Source organism: Lycium barbarum, chromosome 9 (genome assembly GCF_019175385.1).
Source record: "Lycium barbarum isolate Lr01 chromosome 9, ASM1917538v2, whole genome shotgun sequence".
Lineage (NCBI taxonomy): Eukaryota > Viridiplantae > Streptophyta > Magnoliopsida > Solanales > Solanaceae > Lycium > Lycium barbarum.
Window position 1 is genome coordinate 95411997 of NC_083345.1, and position 22768 is coordinate 95434764.

Consider the following 22768-nt stretch of genomic DNA (forward strand, 5'->3'; position numbering starts at 1 on the left):
ATTATTAGTCCATGGACCAAACAGGCAAACATTACATGGAAACAACACATGAGACAATACCAATATTTCCATCAAGTATTAAAACTTTTAATTCTCTAAATTAACGAAAAAACTTGCTTATATAATTTTTTGTTTTTTCCCTTTTAAAAAAACTTAGTCATATAATTAAAACCAATGATTTGAGTTTCATATGAAACTTGACTAATAAAATGAATGAGCGGCTAGAAACTTGACTGTTTTGTATTAATAAAGTTACTAACTCGTAATTTGAAAGTTCTGAATGCCATGCCACATTCAAGTAGGCATATAACAAAATAAGATTGATTAGGTAATACGACAGACTAAAATTAAATTTAAAGCAATATTCCATGTCGAAAAAAGTTGTTGTCGTGTTAGCGACAATTAAAGGTGTTAACCGGTTCCAATCGGAACCGGACCGGTAACCGGTTAGGGAACCGGCCGGTTCCGGTTAAAAAACCGGAACCGCTTAACCGGTTCCGGTTTACCGGTTTGAAACTCCAAACCGGAACCGGTCCGGTTTGGAGTGGTTAAAACCTTTTTTTTTTGTTTTTTGTATTATATATATATATATATATATATATATATATATTATAGTATTTATTAGTATATTGTAGGTATATTTACATATGTTATACAACTTTATAATTAAAGTTTAAATATTTACTGACTAACAGGCTAACAGCAAGTCAGCAATACAGAATAGTGCTTTTCGTATACATATATATGTATAACTTACATATACTTATATGTATGTATAACTTAATATATATACTATATATATGTATAACTTAATATATATACTAAATATATGTATAACTTAATATATATACTATATATATGTATAACTTAATATATATACTAAATATATGTATAACTTAATACATATACTATATATATGTATATATATGTACTATATACTATATATACTTATATATAGGTATACTATATATACTTATATATAGGTATAACTTAATATATATACTATATATACATATATACTATATATACTATATATACTTAATATATATACTATATATATTTATATACTATATATACTTATATACTATATATACTTCTATATATACTTATATACTATATATACTATATATACTTATATACTATATATACTTATATACTATATATACTTCTATATATACTTATATACTATATATACTATATATACTTATATACTATATATACTATATATACTTATATACTATATATACTTATATACTATATATACTTAATATATATACTATATATATTTATATACTATATATACTTACTATATATATTTATATACTATGTATAACTTAATATATATACTATATATACTTATATATATGTACTATATACTATATATACTTACTTATATACTATATATACTTATATACTATATATACTATTTTTTCTATATATACTATATATACTTACTTATATACTATATATACTTATATACTATATATACTATTTTTTCTATATATACTATATATACTTATATATGTTTAAGTATACTATATAACTTAATATACTTATAAGTATATTCTTAGTATATTTTAGGTATATTCCTAACTTAATAAAAGTAAAAATATGAACACAAGTAAATAGAAGAAAGCTTAATGAGCCATATATTTTATTCATTCTTGGATAACATTTATTTGCAAGTTGTATTTTTTTTTAACTTGCAAATAAAATAATACATGAGTTGTACAAAAATAGTAGAATAATAAAATCACCAATTTTGAACCATTTCGTTAATTTCCCCCACATAATATTCGGTCATGGAAATATCTTCAAAGTCTTCCATTTGGTCCGGTCCACTAGCTATCAAATCTTCAATTTCTTCCTCTTCGCCTTGCTCCGCTTCTGAGTTTTGGTTGCGTCGCTCCGATCTAATCCAATCTCGAATGCACACTAGTACTTGCAAGCTAAAGCCGGATAATGAATGTCTATGGTCTCAAATTTGCTGTCTTCCTTGGCTAAATGCGTTCTCCGAAGCCACGGTTGATACTTGAACCGTAAGGATATCTCGAGTCATTCTTGAAAGTACCGGATAGCTTGCCTTGTACTTCTTCCACCATGCTAAGACGTCCACCTCATCCAGTTGGTTGATATCCACATTTGGCTGCATCAAATAAAAGTTATATTCATCAAATTTTGCAGTAGAAGAAGAAGTTGGCTGTGAATGTAAAACTTTTAAACCCGACAAGCCCTTTTTGCTACTCTGAGAAGTAGTAGGGCGTGGAGCAACGGGTGTAGCACGTTCTTCCAAACTAGAATAATGAGTAAAAACTTTTCTAAACTCATCATCAATAGCGAGATCGGCTTCAGCTAAAGATGGTTGAACTCCCTCTTCAATTTCTAAAAATGTATAAATTTGACTAACCAAATTTTTAGTATAAGACACTCTTAAACAAGGATTTAAAAGGGAACCCAATATAAATAAAGTTGGGATGGGAAAAAAATACTTCTTAAATTTGATTATCATTTCAAAAATAGCCACTTGATAATCCGGTTTATATTTATACTCTTGTAAAACTCTAGCTATTTCCGCTAAGTAGGCTAAAATTCCGGTTACCGTGGGATAGAATTGTCTAGAAAAAGCAAGAGTTGCATTATAAAAATTTTCTAAGAGTTCAATACATTCTTTAACATCTTCCCAATGCCTAAAAGTTAACCAATCCTCACTATCAGTATTATATTTGTTGTGAACTTGTTGTATGGGAATCCTATACTCATATACTTGTTGTAGCATAATGTAAGTGTAGTTCCACCTAGTCTCAATTTCTACTTGAATTTTCCTAGGTCTAAGGTTATTTTCCACACAAGCATTCTTAAAATCTCTAATTCTTCCCCTATTAGCATTACAAAAAAGAAACACAACATCATTTCTAACTTTTTGAACAGAATCATCAAAATGCACAAGACCATCTTTAATAATTAAATTTAAAATGTGACAACTACATCTTACATGAAAAATATTTCTTAGAGGAGGGTTTATTTCTCTTTTTAAAAGACCAATTGCCTTTGTATTATTAGAAGTATTATCTAAAGCAATACAAAGTGTTTTTCTATAAATGTTAAAAAATCTCATAATAGTAGACATTAAATCGGCTAAAAATTTTCCATCGTGACGACCTTTTCCTTCGTCATATAAAAAAGCTATAATTCTTTTTTGCATAACCCAGTTGTCATCAACCCAATGACATGTAATAGCAAAAAAATCTAAATGGTTAATACTAAGACCCAAATCAGCGGTAATACAAACATTACAATTTAAAGAATTAAATACATGGCGCAAATAAAATCTATATTTTTTAAACAAATCTATAGCATCGGCTCTACAAGTACTTCTAGGAATACCCTCAAATAACGGGTTATAACAACGTTGAATGTAAGTAACAAACCCCAAACCCGAGGGAAAGGAAAATGGTAAACAATCATAAGCTACCATTTTAGCTATTTCTACGCGTTCTTTTTTCTTGTCATACTTAAAATTTCTACCGGTTCGTGGGTCTATCGTCATTTGAATCCCCCCCACATTTAAACCCGTTTGCTCTCCCCAAATATCCATATGTTTGGTTCTCATATGACCATTTAGTGTACCCGTTTCACCATCCTTACCAGTTCCTTGCTTAAAACTAAATACTTGTCCACATAGGGTACACGTAGCTGTTTGGTTTTCCCTATTCTTAGTCATAAATTTCCAAACTTTACCTGTTGGCTTACGAGTTCTAGGCGGTTTGTCTTGTGTATGTGATTGTGCAGGACATGTATCTCCTATGGGATTTTCGGGGGGTTGTGTTTCATCATCATCATCTAAGTCTTCATCAAAAGTGTCGGTAAAATGTTGTTGCATTGCCTCATGACCTAAAAGTGGATTATTTCCACCAACATCAATACCTAAATTAGGTGTTTCTTCCACAAATGTTTCCTCATTAAGCGCACCCCTAACAATACGACTACTACTACCGGCACCACGTCTTAATCTTTTTGACATTATTAAATAGAATTAATTTAAATCACAATCAAATAAATCACAAGAAAATAAATTACAACAAATTAAATTGCGTAAATTAAATTGCGGAAAATAAATTGCTAGAATTAAATTGCGAAAAATAAAGATAGAGTTGGAACGAAGGTACCAAATTCTCGGATTAATTTCCAACAAAGTGAAGGCGGCTAGAATTGCAAATCCACCAAAGCTACTTCGGATTGTTGCAAAATCACCAACTCCACCAACAATATTATAATTGCAAAATTAATAATTGAAAGTTGAAACTATAATAAGACTTTGTGGCTAATTATTGCAAAGTAACTATAATTGAGAGATTGAGATTTGAGAGAAAGATGAAGAAGAGTGAATTGGTGTGAATTAAAATGAAAATGAAGAACGGTTTATATAGGGGTGGGGGATGGGTTAAAGTGTTTAAAAAAAAAATTAGGGGCCAAAAATTAAGAAAATGACCGTTTGGCAACGACCATTTTTGCAAATGGACCGTTGCCAACGGTCCATTAATAACGCACAGGCGGGCGGCCCAACGGCTCTTTCCTTTTTTTTTTTTTTTTTTTTTTAATTTTAATTTTCACCGGTTAAACCGGTTCCGGTTTCCAAAATATCGGAACCGGACCGGTAAACTATTAACCGGAACCGGTTCTACCGGTTCCGGTTTAACCGGTCCGGTTACCGGTTAAAACCGGTTAACCCGAACCGGTTGCCACGTTTAGCGACAATTATGACATACAGCATAATATATCAATATATAATAGAGTTTGAATTTTTCGGCTACTTGATTATTCTAATACATCAACTAGAACGGTTTTTCAAATTGCATTACTATGTTGCACGCCCGTGCAAAACTAGCAAACACGAAAGGCAGAAATATCAACAGACACTTTTAGCCACCAATTTTAACCCTGTCCAATTAGAAGGAACACCTATCTCAATCTTTCATTTCTGTGTAAGTCCATTCTAAGGCAACAATCCTTCCTTTAAGCAGTTAATACACTAGATAGACAATACCAAGCAAGTATGAGATGTCTATTATTTTCTTTTCTTTTGATAGGTAAATTATGAAAGTCCATCATTCACAGTCCCAAACGTTGTTGGCTCTAGGAAGCAGACCATACAAATTCACTGCTGCTAGGATGCTTCACATGGCTCATCTGGAAGCTAATATTACTTAGGAATGTAAAGTCCATAAACGTGATTTACCTACGTTTCTGTAAAAGATTGCTTGAAAGAAACTGTCTTCTAGAATATTTCAAAACATTAAGCATGATCTCTACACATACTTGATTAGTTTGGACCAGCATAAGATGATCAAATTAATATTTTATCATATTGCTGGCCTTATTAATCAGGGTCATCTCAAACGCTATTTAAGTTTCATTTTATTTCATTTTTATTTTATCTTTTGACAAGTTAAAATGCTGCTTATCATTCCTACTACGTATTGCTACTTCCAGGAACTCCCTAAGATAACACTTGGTCAAATATTCCAATATATGAAACTATATTAGATAATGGACATACCTGGGAATATCATAAGGAACTGATAGCACGCAAGCTGCCAAAGCAGGTATCTGCCCATGTAGGGAATAGGGATGCTACAGAGAGTCCAGAACGTATGCTTCTGCAATTGCAAATATGAAACTTTAGGTAAGGACATATATCAGTCATCAGGAATACTAGAAGCACGCAACCCACAGAACACATATCGGATAAAAGCCCATCCCAGGTGAATGGTATTAGAATATACAGATTGGCAAGACCTCTATAGGATGATGATCAATAATGACCCAACAAATGATAAAAGAAGAGTAATAATAACTAGCCAGAATTGAGTAAAACTAAAATGATAAAAGAACCTTTGTTTTCTCTTCTGATGAATGATACTTGCTTCTGTATAAGTTCTATGACGAAAATCCTGGGCTAAATCTTCATCTCCACCCTTCATTAGGCCAGCCAAAACAGCTGCTGCATGCTCTCTTACCTGACCAAAGTGTTCAGAAGGATCAAAGTGAACTTCTTTTAATCACCATATTCTCTATATTTAGGTAATCAGGGAAAATTAAAGTTATTTATAAAATGAAAAAGATAAAACATGACTACTTGAAATGCACCTGTCTTGTTTCTTAGGAAATACCAATGAATGCATTAAACACTTGCAAACATGTTAAGATTTTATCTTGAAAACAAAGAAGCGTGTAATACAGGTCCAACTTCTAAAAACAGAAAGAATGTCTTAAATACTTGTTTCTTATTTGATGTGGGATGTGACATCACATTCCCCCCTGGTTGAAGTCCTGATGTTCTAATTAGACACGAGCGTGGACAACCAGGCTGTTCTAGAGGTGGCAGCTCCCACCACTTATACGATGTAACACTTGATCTGGTATGGCAGTTAGTTCCCACACCTCTGGCTGGATTCTTTAAGCTTGATCCATTTTGTAGTGCATCGGGTCAAACCTCTAGGACAAACAACTAATTGAGCTTATCCTTGTTCACCCTGCTAAGTGTCATTATTATTTGACTCATAAGTTAAAATGCAAGTTCTTAGTAGTGGGAGTATGAAGCCTTATATATTACTTAAAACAAGTTTAACCTATCCTATGTGGGGGGCGCAATTATCAACTGAAATTCAAGCTATACAAACAACAGCTTTCAGACACCAAGTAACGTTATAGGATAATAATCTCACTTGATCCGAACATGAAGGGTTGAAAAGAGACCATAATCAAACACATAATATCTATTACCTACATCATCATTACGTACATTATGGCACCTCCTAATGACACAGTATCCTGTCTCATCATCAGGCAACTGGAGCTGTACCTGCAATATTTTCAGAAGCTCATGGTACTATTTTAAGGACATGACACACTTACAGGCTAGAGCGGTTAACTGTGTTTATTGTCAACTTGAAGAGTGGAAAAATAAGTCATTAAGATGTAGTTTGGCTTTGATGCATGAAAACTTTAAAATAGCTGAAGCATATGTCTCCTTCTCTTACCTCTACAACATGTAGAAAGTTTGCCAAAGATGTCCAAGTGTCCTCTGAAATTGTCATTAAGTATTTCTTGTTCATAGTAGAAACTGGTGGCATAACCAGTATTAGGCTTCTAGATTGAGCATAAGACTCAGTAATGCCCACTAGGAACTGTAGAAGTCTTGATTTTCAAACTCTTCTGTACTTCTTGTAGTTCTTAGATTCTGGACAAGCATATCCATCTTTCAGTTTAGAAAAATAATTCGATACTGACATGGTACCCTGTCATAAGGAAGCAATCTCTTTATACAAGTAGAAGATTCAAGAGTCATTGACATTGTCAAATTTCTTCTTCAAATCATACACAATAGTAGTGAATAACTCTTCACAAAATTCATAATCCAGGAGAGCCCTCCAGGAGAGCCCTATCCTCATAAATCTACTCCACAGTGCATAGTTCTCAGTCCCAGTTAATCGAATAGATCAACATATTACCTAGTGTCTCTGTAGGTTGAAGACACAAAAAGTGTTCCTTGGGGAACATTTGATTAAAAAAAGAACACAAAGAGGAGTGGTGACTGTGAAATGAAAATGTGCAGCAACTACATCTAGCGACATGCACACAGTGTTAAGTCTACTGATTGTCCACTTAACAAACTAACAGTCTAACTAACCGATTGTCTAACTAACTGCAACTTAATTAGATCAAAAGCAACAGCCTGCCATTTACTATCTATCATAGCCATCTCACAGTTACAATCCGCAGCTCGTCACTTTAGCTGACTTTCAGCTAATTATTTACAATGGCTAGTGTGATATCAAACACCTTACAAGTAATGAAAGATGTGTAAACTGATAGTAGTTGTTTTAAGCAAATAAATATTTCCTGGAACTGCAATTACTGCAGAATATCAACTAATTTTATAGTTACACAGAAACAATATCAAATAAGCAATGTTATAACTACACTGCCCAAATGTGCCTCAAACCCCAGCAGAAAAGTACAATAAATAGAGAAAAACCTCATTGAGATAGTAGTACTCAATCCCTCTGGACTCCCCTAAGAAAAATTTGGACACAAAATGTTTAATCTCTATTACTTTGATCAAAGGCAATACTGTTGGCAAGATGCAACATAGTGGACGAATGGATATCTAACATCATCGCAACCACTTGAAGGCCCTTTCCAAGTAGTGAAGTTAGCATTTGTTCCCAAGTAATAGCGACTTGGTGTCGAGAAAGTTTTTTGCTTCTTGTGAGTCCAGAACTGATGTTCCATAAGCTCCCCATCAGTCTAAAACCTCTTTCAAAATTGTACCTGCAATGTCTACACGATATAAACAGTTGTGCACTTGATAAATGGACAGCATATATACTGGTTAAAGAAAATGATACTACATACTGAATTGGTTGAGGAAGGGGTTGAACATACAATCTTCACATACAGGGTTTAAAGGCACAAATTTTCATATATTGTACATTGCAAACTTTAGGACACCACGTAATCCATCTCATATAGATAAGTAAATTGTAAAAGAAAACTCTTGCTACAGCTAAATGACAATGAGGGCAATCAAGTTCGAAGTCTAAGTCCTAAGGTTTTACAAAATTGGAACGATGTACTCCCTTCATTCCAATTTATGTAACATAGTCGTTTGACTCGGCACGGAGTTTTGAAAAATAATAATTGAAACTTGTGGTCTAAAACATGCCATAAATGATGAAGCTTCCAGATTATGTATGTGATGCTAAATGCTGTTACCTTGGCACTTTTTGTCTAGATATTTTTGTTGTAACTTTTGGATACTTTTTGCTAGAAATCTCTAGATAAATATAATGTGTGGTGGTGCTTTATTCAAGTTTAAGATATTTCCAGGATTTAAGGGATTTGATAGGCTCTACTGGTTATACAAATTTTGTATAAAGCAAGTTATTGTTGTATGAAATGAAATTAACTTCAGTTTTTCATCAGATTATCTTCTTCTCTTCCATGTTTGTTTTCTCTTTTCCTCCTTCAATTGGTATCAGAGCATAATTGATCTTTGAGGGATTTTTTTTGAAAAAGAAAAAAAACCAGCTAGATCATCCACCAAGTTTATCTGTCCAGCTCTCTTCACATGGCTTCCATCAGCACTTCTCTTTCACCCCTATCTTTAATAGCGAACTACTAGGTTTGGGCAGTGAAGATGAAATCATACTTAAAGGGTCTTGGATTATGGAAGTATGTTAAGCAAGACAGCATTCCAGGACCTTTGAGAGCAAAACCCAACTCTTCAGCAGATCATAAATCATGAAGAAGTGATGGCAAAAGGTCCAAAAGCCTAATCTTACATTCATGTAGCAGTCTCAGAGTCAATTTTTACGAGGATCATGGAATGTGAAACTGCCAAACAAGCTTGGGATATGCTGAAGCAAGAATTTCAGGAGAGTAATAGGACAAGGTAGATGCAAATTGTAAATCTCAGAAAAGAATTTGAGATGTTAAGAATGAAAGACACTGAAAAGGTGAAGGATTATATTGATAAAATCATGAAAATTGTTAATCAGATCAGGCTGTTGGGAGAAATAATAGAAGAGAAGAGGATTGCTGAGAAGGTGATAGTGACGCTTCCGGAAAATTTGAAGAAAAAATATCCTCAATTGAAGATGCTTGGGATATGTCTCGGCTCGTATTGAATGAACTTTCTAACTCTCTTCAAGCCGTGGAGTGAAGGAAAGCTTTTAGAGAGGAAGAGAATTCAAGGGAAATTGCTCTTATAGCTATTCAAAGGTCTAGAGCTCAATCTCATGGTGAATCAAATGGAAGACATGGCTAGGAGAAGAAGGAGCAATATAACAACAGAGGGATATATAGAAGAACGAAGTATCCACCTTGTCCCTATTTTAAAAAGACCAATCATACGGAGAAATTTTGCTGGTACAGGCCTGAAGTTCAATGTAGGGTGTGCAAGCAATTCGGTCATGTGGATAAGGTGTGCAAAACAAATCAACACCAGCAAGCTCAAGCGCAGCCATCTTAAGTTACTGAAAATGTTGACGATCATGAAAAGAAACTATTTGCTGCTTCTGTTGTTGAATAATACAATATAGTAGCTCAAGATGATGATATGTGGCTTGTTGATAGTGGATGCACACATCATATGACATCTAACATGAAGATGTTTGAACATTTGGACAAAACTTATTTTTTCAAGGTCAGACTTGGAGGTGGCAGGCTTGTAGATGCAAAGAGCAAAGGAGCAGTTGCTATTCAAACTCCCTTAGGTACAAAGCTTATATCTAATGTATTATTTGTTCCTGAAATTAGTCAAGGTCTTCTCAGTGTTGGCTAGTTGCTTGATAATAATTATGTATTGTTATTTAAAGATAAAACATGTGAAATCCTGGATCCAGCTGGTATAAAGCTGCTCTTAGTCAAAATGAATAGTAGAAGTTTCCCTCTTGATTGGAAACATGCTGAGATTAGAGCTTATGTCGGCATACAAGATGAAAGTTACACTTGGCATAAAAGGCTTGGCCACAACAATTTTAAATCTTTGCAAATGATGCAAAATAAGGAACTTGTGACAGATTTGCCTTCCATAAATGAAAACTCTAATGTATGTGGAGTTTGTCAAATTGGGAAGCTAAGTCAATCATCATTTCCTATAAATCAAGCCTGGAGAGTTACCGAAAAGCTCCAACTAATACACACTGATGTGTGTGGACCTATGATCACTCCTTCTTATAGTGGTAGCAAATATTTTATTTTATTTATTGATGATCTTACGAGGTCTTGCTGGGTTTATTTTCTGAAACAAAAATATGAAGTATTTGTCGTGTTTCAGAAATTTAAAGCAACTGTTGAAAATCAATGTGGCTCTTTGATAAAAGTCTTAAGGTCTGATAATGGGAGTGAGTTTACTTCCAATCAATTCAAGGAGTTTCTTCAGAAAGCAGGAATTCATCATCAACTTATAGTCAGTTACACTCCACAACAAAACGACGTATGTGAAAGAAAAAATAGGTCAATCATGAATATGGCTAGCTGTCTTCTATTTGAGAAAGGTTTGCCTAAGGTGTCTTGGGCTGAAGCTGTAAATATTTTTGTTTATATTCAGGACAGATTGCCGGCAAGAGCGGTTAAAGGGAAGACCCCATACGAAGCATGGATTGGAACCAAGCCATCAGTTTCTCACCTTAAAGTGTTTGGTTGCATCTACTACTCTTACATTCCTGAAGTTAAAAGGGATAAATTTGATCAGAGAGCTAATGTTGGAATATTAGTGGGATACAACAGCACTTCTAAAAGTTATAGGATTTTAAATCCTATTTCACAGTAAATATATGTAAGTAGAAGTGTTAAATTTGATGAGGATGTTGCGTGGGACTGGAAGAAATAGTGGTTGTTTCTTCTTTACAGACCACTGATCAAGAACAAAATCCCCAAAACGAAGAATCGATTCCAGAGGAAGAGGATTTTGATGATTTTGCAGTAAGAGGTACTAGACCAATTAAAGATATATACAGCAGATGCAATGCAGCTATATTGGAGCCAACAAGTGTAGACAGTGCATTGAAATTTCCTAAATGGAAAGATGCCATGGAGAAGGAGCTCAATATGATTAACAAGAATAATACATGGGTACTTGTTACACCTTGAAAATTTCCCCGTGAACGTATAATGAATATGCTAACGAAGAATACGGGTATATGATGTTTCAATGAGAATGGAACGACGTTTGACGACCTTAAGTAATATTTCAAAGGAAATTGTAACAAGAGATAGGTTATGCTCCACAATGACTAATTATAGGTTTTGAAAATGTGAAAAAAGTTGCAGATTTGAATTTTGGCCAGTCGGTCGTAAAATGAAATACGGACCGTAAAGTGGTATACGACCCGTAAACTGCCAGGTCGTATTCCAACTTACAAAACTTCAAATTTCTGTCAAATGTTTAAATGGTTAAATACGACTTGGAATACGGACTGTAAATTGAAATACGGCCCATAAACCGTGATCGTAAATCACCATGATCCTCAACATACCTTGCTGGTTCTGTTATGCTTAAATACGGTCGTGAAGGATGGACCGTAAACCAGAATACGGCCCGTAAACTGGGTTTATGGCCACTGTGAACTTTGACTACTGTTCATAAAAATCAGATTTTAAGTTAAGTATAAGGGACCCTTTTTCATTCCATTCATTTCATTTTCACTCCACACTTCAAGAAACATCTAGAATACTCTCTAATATTCATCCACAAGAGAAGAAAAGGAAAACCAAGATCAATAACACTAAAACCATGAAATCAAGAGTGTGAAACTCATCAAAGTTCATCTATACCAAGAAATTGCAAAGGAAGTGAAGTAGGGTTTTTGGCATAGAAGAGTATTTCTTCTCAAGGCTCATTCCTACCACATCTAAGGTAAGTTTTATGAATTTCTCATGATGATTGAAGTATTTATACGTTGAAACACTTGGATTATAGAAGAGTGTAGTAAATGGGTCATAAAATGTGAATAGTGCCATAATTGAATGATAGTTGGATTGAATTATGAATGTTGAAGAGTTGGGAGTATAAATATGTTATAAATGACGTGTAGACCATAAAACAGGTGTGATGTATGAGAAAATGTGATGATGAGCTAAAACCCGTAAATGTGGAGAAATTGGAGAAAAATGGTGGAATGTGGTAAATGTAGATAAATGACGATTGTTGATACGATATTGTGAGTGTTGTTTTGAAGGTTTAGTAGTTGAAATGAAACATGGGAAAAGTAGTAGAAACAAAGGAAATGCTGCCCAATTTTCCCTAGAAAATAGTCACGCGTTCTTATAGTCGATTAACTGACATTGATGCGAATTCTCTTGAAGGTAAAGACACGAATATTGAAGAGGAACGATCAAGCGGTAGAATAGCTAAAGGAAAAGGTATGTAAGACTTATATTTTCTTTCAAAAGGCATGAATCCTTCAAGTCTTATATAATCCTTCTACAAAACGAAGCCTATGAGTCCTTCGATATATTGAATTACATACGAATATGATGGTGATGATAATGAGCTAGAGTATAGCGATTCAAGAAATTGTGGCATGATGTTCCTATAAGGCTAATGATGTGATATTTGTTAACACTCTCCTTATGCTCTATTTCCTTCAAGGCGAGGCACGATACTCATAAACGTTCATAATATAAGTGGGGGCTCTCGACCTTACGTCACCCTGACATTGTTATAGATTGTTCATAAGCCTCAATGGTCCTATGACCAACGTTTCAAGAAACTACGAGTCTATGTTCATAAAGGATTTCAGGTGAGATAAAGGTAAGAGATACGCTATAGAAATGATAATGGAAATGATGAGCTTAAGCCCAAATATTATAAAGACTATTATACGATATTTATACGAAATTCGCGCTACGAATATGATGTGATTTTCATAGATTGTCTTTAAATTTAAATGTGTGCATTAATGAAAGGTTACGATAAGCTTATGAGATGTATATAATGGCAATGATAATGATGAGATATATTGATCCTTGTATGATGCATGTGATATGGTCGAGCCACTACGCGGCCGAATACGGAAGATATGTATGTGATATTGTCGAGCCACTACGTGGCCGAATACGGATACTGTCGAGCCACTACGTGGCCGAATACGAATATTGTCGAGCTCTACGTGGCCGAATACGGATACTGTTTTATGTGTATGAGAAGCTACGGTACTACGATGATGAATTATATGACATGATGATGTGTACGCTATGATGGTTCATGTAGGACGATTATGTATATGTGATATATGTATGAAATGTATTCATCCTTAAAGGTCGCGCAGGTTTTGCCTTCACCTCATGACTTATGATTTCTCTATTATGTTTGTTACATTCATGCCTTACATACTCAGTACAATATTCGTACTGACGTCCGTTTTCTTTGGACGCTGTGTTCATGCCCACAGGTAGACAGGGAGACGGTGCAGATCTTTAGGAGCTACCAGCAGATTTGCAGTAGCACTCCATTATTCCGAAGGTGCTAATCGGGTTTATACTTTTGTGTATATATATATATATGTATAAGTATTTTGGGCACGACGGGGTCTTGTCCCGTCCATATGTCTAGTACTCTAGTAGAGGCTCGTAGATACGTATGTGTGGGTTATGTGGTCTCACAAGGTCACTACAGTATATATGTAGATATGAGTACATTATCTTTTGATAGCCAAAGGGCTTATGTATATAAAAGTATTTATGTTCTATAATGAAAATGATTTTCTTATGATTATGAGATTATGAACGAAAAAAAAGGCTTAATGAGTATGATGAGTAGTAGAACGAGCGGTGCTCGGTGGTCAGCCCCGAGTACCCGTGACGGCCCCTAGCTGGGTCGTGACAAAAGTTGTATCAGAGCACTTTAGTCCTAGGAAGTGTCTACGAGCCGTGTCTAGTAGAGTCTTGTTTATGGTGTGTTGCGCGCCACATCAATAAACAGGAGGCTACAAGGCATTTAGGAAAAATGACCATCTTTCCTCTATGAGATCGTGCGATAGAGCCATGTATAAGATTTTACCCTCCCTAATAGCGTATTGTGATTTCAAAATGCCGCCAAAGGGAAAGGTTACAACCACCCAGAAGGGCAAGACTATGACAAAGAGGCGGGTGGAAAGGGAGCCGCCAATGAATGTGGAAGAGGACGAGTCACAAAATGAGGCTACATCTAATACTTCCTCTACCCCGCCTAATGTGGAAGAACAAGGAGGAGCTCTAGCTCCAATTCCTCCACCGGTTGCTTCGGGTCAACAAGTGACCGAGGCCATTCACTTATTGACACAATTGGTCGCCGCGCAGGCACAACGGCAAAATGTGGGTCCAAGTGATCGGGAAGCTAGTACCAGAGCCCGTGTTTTTATGAGCCTAAATCCTCCAGAGTTTTTCGGGTCAAAGCCGGATGAAGACCCGCAAGGTTTTATTGATGAGATGCTAAGAACATTGAGGATTGTCCATGCCTCCGAGACTGAATCTTTGGAGTTGGCGTCTTATAGTCTCCGAGATGTGACGGTATTATGGTTTAATAACTTGGTATTATCAAGAGGAGAGAATGCACCTCCCCCGGTTTGGCAAGAATTTGTAGATGCCTTCATCCACCACTACTTGCCACCTGAGGTCCGCCGAGCTAGAGCGGATAGGTTTTTAAATTTGAAACAAGGGAATATGAGTGCCCGGGAGTATAGCCTTCAATTCAATTCATTGGCTAGATATGCCTCGGCTATGGTGGCCGATATGGGAGATAGAGTGCATAGGTTTGTGAGTGGCCTAGGGCCACATTTGTTCAAAGATTGCTTAACGACTTCATTGCAAGACGGGATGGATATCTCCCGCATTCAAGCCCATGCTCAAAATCTAGAAGAGCAACGACATCCGCAAAGGGGCGAGCGTGATATGGATCAGGGGCCAAGTAAGAGGGCCAGATCCATAGGTGCTGGTATCGACCATAGAAGGGGATCGAGGCAGACGTATTCTAGGCACTCAGGTCAGTCGGTGACTAGTATACCTCCACGAGTTGCAGACCAGGGGTCCGACTTCTCTAGTCATCCCAGACCGGATCAGAGTTTCACTGAGTCGGGCTCTCGGTATAGGAGTGATTCAGGCCAGAGGAGATCATCTATACCACAATGTACCCAGTGCGGTAAGCTACATTGGGGACCATGCCGATTGGGCTTGGATGTTTGTTATGTTTGCGGCCAGTCAGGTCACATTATGAGAGAGTGCCCGTTTCGGGGCGGTAGGCACGCGGTTCAGCTCGCAGGATCAGCAACTGGTTCTTCTTCGGTGCGCCCGGGAGGGCAGACTTCCCCGGTTCCGGCAGGGCGAGGTAGAGGCAGAGGGGGAACAACTACTTCAGGTGCCACCCAGCCCCGTATATATGCTTTAGCTGAGCGACAGGATCCAGAGTCATTTCCCAATGCCGTCACAGGTATATCTGTACCTTTGATAATGTGTGAAAGGAGAAATAAATATTTATCATATTAAACAAGTATGAATTGAGAGGTTTTATGCTATGTAGCGACGGTAATCGGTAAAGTACGATATGTGGTATTAACAGTTTTTATATATGTATATCCTTGAGGATAGTATTGATCCACCACTGGTAATCTATATGAAATACCTTTAGAAATACTACCGATAAGACTTAAAGGGGATTGTGAGGACGATGCTACACAAGCTTTAAGGAAGTAGGGTGTGAAGGGTGGAACCTCCAACATAGCAGTTGCTAACGAATAGAGAAAAGATAGGGTCAGTTAGAAAAGTAAGAGAGTGACATACGCTACCGAGCAAGTTAGTTATTGATGAAAGCTTCCTTATCGTGCAAACTATATTGTCAATATATATTTTATGAAGATGTGAGTGTGAGGAAAATATCCGAGACGTGAGTTATAGCACTTTAGAAGTTACCATTACAGGATTATTGAGTTAGTAGTACGACGCTGCATAATCAATAAAGGACATGAGAGATGTCCTAGAAGAATTTACTGTATGATGAAAAGGGAATGGGAAAGATGTAAGTTAAGAACCAAGCTTGAAAAAGGTATGTACGTTTTCTTTTCATGCTTTTGGGTCGTGTGTGGCCATAGATATGTTGCTATTATGTTGTGCCCTGTGAGGCAATGATATTATGGGTTGTTGTGACAGGGTGGTAGTACCATATTACAGGGGAAGCTCTGGCGAAATTTTCATAGAATCCCGAGTGATCAACATTTGAGGGCGAATGTTCCAAAAGGGGGGAAGAATGTTACACCTTGGAAATTTCCCCGTGAACGTATAATGAATAGACTGACGAAGAATACGGGTATATTATGTTTCAATGAGAAGGGAACGATGTTTGACGACCTTAAGTAAGATTTCAAAGACAATTGTAACAAGAGATAGGTTATGCTCCACAATGACTAATCATAGGTTTTGAAAATGTGAAAAAAGTTGTAGATTTGCATTTTGGCCAGTTGGTCGTAAAATGAAATACGGACCGTAAAGTGGTATACGGCCCGTAAACTGCCAGGTCGTATTCCAACATACAAAACTTCAACTTTCTGTCAAATGTTTAAATGGTTAAATACGACTTGGAATACGGACCGTAAATTGAAATACGGCCCGTAAACCGTGATCGTAAATCACCATGATCCTCAACATACCTTTTTGGTTCTGTTATGCTTAAATACGGTCATGAAGGATGGACCGTAAACCAGAATACGACCCGTAAAATGGGTTTACGGCCACTGTGCACTTCGACTACTGTTCATAAAAATCAGATTTTAAGTTAAGTATAAAGGACCCTTTTTCATTCCATTCATTTCATTTTCACTCCACACTTCAAGAAACATCTAGAATACTCTATAATATTCATCCACAAGAGAAGCAAAGGAAAATCAAGATCAACAACACTAAAACCATGAAATCAAGAGTGTGAAACTCATCAAAGTTCATCTACACCAAGAAATTGCAAAGGAAGTGAAGTAGGGTTTTTGGCATAGAAGAGTATTGCTTTTCAAGGCTCATTCCTACCACATATGAGGTATGTTTTATGACTTTCTCATGATGATTGAAGTATTTATACGTTGAAACACTTGGATTATAGAAGAGTGTAGTAAATGGGTCATAAAATGTGAATAGTGCCATAGTTGAATGATAGTTGGATTGAATTATGAATGTTGAAGAGTTGGGAGTATAAATATGTTATAAATGATGTGTAGACCATAAAACAGGTGTGATGTATGAGAAAATGTGATGGTGAGCTAAAACCCGTAAATGTGGAGAAATTGGAGAAATATGGTGAAATGTGGTAAATTTAGATAAATGAAGATTGTTGATACGATATTGTGAGTGTTGTTGTGAAAGTTTGGTAGTTGAAATGAAACATGGGAAAAGTAGTAGAAACAAAGGAAATGCTGCCCAATTTTCCCTAGAAAATAGTCACGCGTTCTTATAGTCGATTAACTGACGTTGATGCGAATTCTCTTGAAGGTAAAGACGTGAATACTGAAGAGGAATGATCAAGCGGTAGAATAGCTAAAGGAAAAGGTATGTAAGGCTTATCTTTTCTTTCAAAAGGCATGAATCCTTCAAGTATTATTTAATCCTTCTACAAAACGAAGCATATGAGTCCTTCAATATATTTAATTACATACGAATATGATGGTGATGATAATAAGCTAGAGTATAGCGATTCAAGAAATTGTGGCATGATGTTCCTATAAGGCTAATGATGTTATCTTTGTTAAGACTCTCCTTATGCTCTAATTCCTTCAAGGCGAGGCATGATACTCATAAACGATCATAACATAAGCGGGGCCTCTCGACCTTACGTCACCCCGACATTGTTATAGATTGTTCATAAGCCTCAATGCATGTCCTATGACCAACTTTTCGAGAAACTACGAGTCTATGTTCATAAAGGATTTCATGTGAGATAAAGGTAAGAGATACGCTATAGAAATGATAATGGAAATGATGAGCTTAAGCCCAAAGATTATAAAGACTATCATACGATATTTATATGAAATTCGCGCTACGAATATGATGTGATTTTCATAGATTGTCTTTAAATTTTAATGTGTGCATTAATGAAAGGTTACGATAAGCTTATGAGATGTATGTGATGGCAATGATAAAGATGAGATATATTGATCCATGTATGATGCATGTGATATGGTCGAGCCACTACGTGGCCGAATACGGAAGATATGTATGTGATATTGTCGAGCCACTACGTGGCCGAATACGGATACTGTCGAGCCACCACGTGGCTGAATACGAATATTGTCGAGCTCTACGTGGCCGAATACGAATAATGTTTTATGTGTATGAGAAGCTACGGTACTACAATGATGACTTATATGACATGATTATGTGTACGCTATGATGGTTCATGTACGACGATTATGTATATGTGATATATGTATGAAATGTATTCATCCTTAAAGGTCGCGCAGGTTTTTCCTTCACCTCATGACTTATGATTTCTCTATTATGTTTGTTTCATTCATGCTTTACATACTCAGTACAATATTCGTACTGACGTCCGTTTTCTTTGGACGCTGTGTTCATGCCCACAGGTAGACAGGGAGACGGCACAGACCTTTAGGAGCTACCAGCCGATTTGCAGAAGCACTCCATTATTCCAGAGGTGCTAATCGGGTTTATACTTTTGTGTATATATATATGTATAAGTATTTTGGGTACGATGGGGTCTTTTCCCGTCCATATGTCTAGTACTCTAGTAGAGGCTCGTAGATACGTATGTGTGGGTTATATGGTCTCACAAGGTCACTACAGTATATATGTAGATATGTGTACATTATCTTTTGATAGCCAAAGGGCTTATGTATATAAAAGTATTGATGTTCTCTAATGAAAATGATTTTCTTATGATTATGAGATTATTAATGAAAAATGAGGCTTAATGAGTATGATGAGTAGTAGAACGAGCGGTGCTCGGTGGTCAGCCCCGGGTACCCGTCACGGCCCCTAGCAGGGTCGTGACAGTACTTGTACCTAGGCCTCACAACAAGCAGGTTATTGGAACTAGATGGGTTTTCAAGCTTAAATTATATTCAGATGGCACACTCAACAAGCATAAAGCGAGGCTAGTTGTAAAGGGGTATTCCCAACAACATGGAATTGATTTTCATGAAACCTTTGCACCTGTTGCAAGGTTTGATACCATCAGATTACTTCTTGTAGTTGCAGCACACCAAGGGTGGCAAGTACTTCACTTGGATGTAAAATTTGCCTTCCTTAATGGGTTTCTTGAGGAGCAAATTTATGTATAGCAGCCTGAAGGCTTTAACGGAGTTGGCGAGCAGGTATATTTGTTGAGAAAAGCTCTTTATGGCTTGAAACAGGCACCTAAGGCCTGGTATGCATGAATTGATAGCTATTTGCTGAATTTGGTATTTAATAGAAGTTGCAATGAAGCAACGTTGTATATTAGACATCAAACTAATGATTTTCTCATAGTTTTGCTCTATGTGGATGATCTTTTGGTGACGGGCAGCAGCATAAAGTCTATCATGGACTTTAGAGAGAAAATAAAAAAGTTTTTTGAAATGAATGATTTGGGCAAGATGACTTATTTCTTAGGAATGGAGGTTCATTAATCTTCTCAAAGAATTTTTATTTCTCAGAAGAAATATGCTAACGAAATATTAAAGAAGTTTTGTCTTGGCAAATGCAAACCAGTAAGTACGCCTACAGTTCACGGAGAGAAACTGATGAAAGAGGATGCGTTTGGTTTGGTTGATGCTTTGATTTATAGAAGTTTGATTGGTTCCCTATTGTATCTATCAGCCACCAGGTCTGATATCATGTATGGAACAAGTGTGCTATCAAGGTTTATGCATTCACCAACTGAAACTCACCTCAAAGTAGCCACAAGGATTTTGAGGTACATTCGGAGCACCATTGATTATGATGTGTTTTATAAAAGAACTACCTCTATAAAATTGTTGAGATTTGCCGATAGTGACTGGGCTGGGTCACAAGTTGACATGAAAAGCACTTCAGGATTTTGTTTCCCTCTCGGATCAGGTGTTAATTGCTGGTGCACAAAAAAGCAAGGGTCTGTTTCTCAGTCAACAGCTGAAGCAGAGTACGACGCTGCCTCAAGTGCTGTTAATCAAGCTTTATGGTTGAGAAAAATCTTGATTGACTTGGGATTTCAGCCATGTAAAGCAACTGGAATCCTTTGTGACAACAAATCTGCAGTGGCTATGGTAAAGAATCTAGTCTTTCATGGACAGACTAAACACATTAAAATAAAATATCATGCCATTAGAGAAGCTGAAAGGGAAAATGAAGTCCAGATTTTGCATTGTTTTGGTGAAGACCAGTTAGCTGATATTTTCACTAAAGCATTACAGAAATAAAGGTTTGAGCTTCTTAGAGCAAATCTTGGAGTATCCAGCAATACTTGCATCAAGGAGGAGTGATGAAGCTTCCAGATTATGTATGTGATGCTAAGTGTTATTAATTTAGCACTTTTTGTCTTGATTTTTTTGCTATAACATTTGGATATTTTTTGCTAGAAATCTCTAGATAAATGTAATGTGTGGTGGTGCTTTATTCAATTTTAAGATATTTCCAGGATTTAAGGGATTTGATAGGCTCTACTGTTTATACACATTTTGTATAAAGCAAGTTATTGTTGTATGAAATGAAGTTAACTTAAGTTTTTCATCAGATTATCTTCTTCTCTTCCATGTTTTTTTTTCTCTTTTCCTCCTCCAATAAATTTGTATGGCTATAAGATTTTAAAACTTGTGGTCTAAAGCATGCCATACCATTACATGGGGGTTCCTTCATATGGTTTAGAAGCAACAATAGTCAATGCGCTTCTAGATTGGACAGATTCCTGATCTCGGAAACCTGGATGAACACTTCAAGTTTATAAAGCAAAGGACCCTTCCAAGAATTACATCAGATCATTGCCCAATCTTATTGGAATGTGGGATTTGGAAAAAGGGAAGAGGCTACTTTAAATTTGAGAACATGTGGTTTAAATATGAGCCCTTCATATATTTAAAAGACAGTTGGTGGAACTCCTATGATCTTCATGAAGAACCTGATGAAATTTAGGCAAAGACGTTAAAGCTATTGAAGGACCTTAAAAATGGAACAGGGAGGTGTTCGAGAATCTAGAGATGAGGAAAAATATGGCATTGGTAAGACTGGAAAATCTGGATCATGGCTCTAGGGAAGATCAAAGTGAGGAGCTGCTAGAGGTTGAGAGATTGTCCATCAATAAGGAGCTTGAAGAGGTGGCAAAAGTTGAAGAAATCTTCTGCAAGTAGAAATCCAGATGCTTATGGATTGAACAGGGCCATAAAAACACAAAAAAAATTCATAAGCAAGCACACTCACAGAAGAATTTCAACTGTATAGACAAGTTACACATTGATGCGACACTGGTGGAAGATAAGAAGCTATCAAAGACCATATCTAGGATTTCTATATCAGGCTCTTCACAGAACCAGAAGGTTGGAGACCAAGTTGGTAAGATGACAATTTGAATAAGCTATCTGATGAAGACAAAGAGTGGCTGCAACGACCATCTTTAATTGACGAACTTGATGCAGTCATCAAATCTTTTACCGGAGACAAGGCTCTTGGTCCAGACGGCTTCAATCTATTTTCTTCCACAAGTGCCAGAACATTGTTTAAACTGATATTTGGAAGGCTGTGGAGGCTTTTTATTAGAAAGGTTCTTTCATTAAGAGTTTAAACTCTAGTTTCATTGCCTTGATGCCTAAGTAAAAAGGTACCGAGGAGGTAAAGGACTTCATACCCATCAGTACTAGGCACTGTTTACAAGATCTTTGCTAAGCAATTGGCACAAGGCTCAGACAAGTAATTAACAAAATCATCTCAAATAGTCAAATTGCATTCATCAGAGGCCGACAAATTACAGATGTTGCAATGGTGGCCAATGAAAGTGTAGAATTCCTAATTAAAAAGGAAAAAAGAGAGGGGTTGCTTGCAAGTTGGACCTTGAAAAGGCTTTTGATCATGTCAATTGGACATGGTTAATCAACTTAATGAAGCATATGAACTTTGGTGATAGATGGATTGACTAGATCAAGTTCTGTATTTCCTCTGTCAGATTCTCTATTCTAGTCAATGAAGCCCTTATTGTTACTTCAAATTTCAAAGAGGCTTGAGGCAAGGTGATCCACTATCATCTTACCAGTTTATTCTGGTTATGGAAATTTTCAGTAAA